Source organism: Dipodomys merriami, unplaced genomic scaffold, assembly GCF_024711535.1.
Source record: "Dipodomys merriami isolate MVZ:Mamm:240054 unplaced genomic scaffold, mDipMer1.0.p SCAF_12, whole genome shotgun sequence".
NCBI classification, from domain to species: domain Eukaryota; kingdom Metazoa; phylum Chordata; class Mammalia; order Rodentia; family Heteromyidae; genus Dipodomys; species Dipodomys merriami.
This window is the reverse complement of record NW_027202493.1, coordinates 20,496,544-20,498,829: the sequence shown is the minus strand read 5'-3', so window position 1 is coordinate 20,498,829 and position 2,286 is coordinate 20,496,544. Positions and strand designations below refer to the sequence as shown.

The following is a 2,286-nucleotide window of genomic DNA, read 5'->3' as shown; positions in this document are numbered from 1 at the left end:
ATGGCTTTTATAGAAAAACAGTAGTTCTACATCTCTGACATGCATCAGAATAAAGCTTCAACAAAGCTGTAGTCTGGATATTGCAAGTAAGAACAATTACAATACTTGTCAACCTTCTTCCATACTTTCTCCTCCTGACCCCTTTTATCTTTCCAAAGTTTTTTTTGGGGGGGTCCGGCTGTGGAGCCTGAACTCTGGGCCTGGGCGTTATCCTCAGCTCTTCAGCTCAAGCTAGCGCTTTACCACTTGAGCCACGGCGCCACTTCGGCTTTTTTCTTTTTGCTTATGTGGTGCTGAGGAATCGAACCTAGGGCCTCATGCATGCAAGGCAAGTGCTCTACCACTGAGCTACCTTCCCAGCCCCTTTCCAAAGTTTTTGTTTTTTCCTTATTAAACTTTGTTTTAATGGGTCTCAAAATTCTGTGACAGATTTTTTTTTGGTCATGTTGTTTCCATTAAAAAGTACTGATCTTTAAAAACTAATAACTTAAAACTCACACACACACACACACACACACACACACACACACACACACACACACAAATGGTCCACAAAACATTGTCCTTTCCTTCTGGAGTTTTTACCACGCATTGTTATCATTAATCAGTCTTTTACTATTAAACTTAAACGGCCAATTGAGATAAACAGTTCTTCCACCACTGGTTAAGATTGAAGTGGCAGGTATTAGGAGTAATATTCATTTAGCCTTCTAGCTTTCTGGGCAGACTTGGTGACCTTGCTAGCTCCAGCAGCCTTCTTGTCCACAGCTTTGATGACACACATAGTAACTGTCTGCCTTATATCACAAACAGCAAAACAACCCAGAGGAAGATAGAGAAGCTCTCCACACACACAGGCTTGCCAGGAACCATGTCAACAACGGCAGCATCACCAGATTTCAGGAATTTAGGGCCATCCTCCAGCTTCTTAACGGCGATCCATTTTCTCTTTCAGCTCAGCAAACTTGCAAACAATGTGAGCAGTGTGACAATCCAGCACAGGGGCATAGCCAGCACTGATTTGGCCTGGATGGTTCAGGATGATCATCTGAACAGTGAAGCCAGCTGTCCCCATGGGGGGATCATTCTTGCTGTCGCCAGCAACATTGCCACAGCTAACATCTTTGACTGACACAGTCTTGATGTTGAATCACACATTGGCCCCAGGAAGAACTTCACTCAAAGCTTCGTGATGAATTTCAACAGACTTCAGTTCCGTTGAGACATTCACAGGAGCAAAGGTGACCACCATGCCAGGTTTGAGAACACCAGTCTCCACTCAGCCCACAGGGAAGGTTCCAATATCACCAATTTTGTGCACATCCTGAAAGGGCAGGTGCAAAGGCGTGTCAGTGGGACGAGTTGGTGGCAGGATGCAATCCAAAGCCTCGAGCAAGGTGGTACCACTGGCACTGCCATCTTTAGGGGTGACTTACCATCCCTTGAACCAAGGCATGTTGGCACTTGGCTCCAGCATGTTGTCATCATTCCAGCCAGAAATTGGCACAAATGCTACTGTGGCAGGGTGGTAGCCAATTTTCTTCATGAAAGTGCTGACTTCTTTAACGATTTCCTCGTATCTCTTCTGGCTGTAGGGTGCCTCAGTGGAATCCATTTTGTTAACGCCAACGATGAGCTGTTTCACACCCAGTGTGTAAGCCAGAAGGGCATGCTCACAGGTCTGGCCATTCTTGGAGATACCAGCTTCAAATTCACCAACACCAGCAGCAACAATCAGGACAGCACAGTCAGCCTGGGATGTGCCTGTAATCATATTCTTGATAAAGTCTCTGTGTCCTGGGGCATCGAGATGGTCCCGTAATACTTGCTGGTCTCAAATTTCCACAGGGAGATGTCAGTGGTGATACCACGCTCAGCCTTCAGTTTATCCAAGACCCAGGCACCCTTGAGGGAGCCCTTTCCCATCTCAGCAGCCTCCTTCTGGAACTTCTCAATGCTTCTCTTGTCAGTACCACCACATTTGTAGATCAGATGTCTGGTAGTGGTGGACTTGCCGGAATTGACTGTCCAATGACAACAATGTTGATACGGGTTTTTTCCTTTCCCATTTTGGCCTCACTTAGTGGTGGTTTTCACATCACCTGCGTTCTGACAGCAAACCCATTGCAAAAAAGCCAAACGTTTTTTGTTTTTTGTTTTTTGAGCTAGGCATTGGTGACTCACATTTGTAATCCTAGCTACTCAGGCGGCGGAGATCTGAGGATCAAGGTTTGAAGCCGGTCTAGGAAAGCCTATGAGACCCTTATCTCCAACTATCGAAAAAGT

General features: G+C 45.8%; 1 pseudogene; it reads right to left on the bottom strand.

Annotated features, from left to right (window-relative positions):
• Positions 1 to 685: 685 nt before the first annotated feature.
• Positions 686 to 2,069, bottom strand: LOC138823118 (elongation factor 1-alpha 1 pseudogene; annotated as a pseudogene).
• Positions 2,070 to 2,286: the final 217 nt, after the last annotated feature.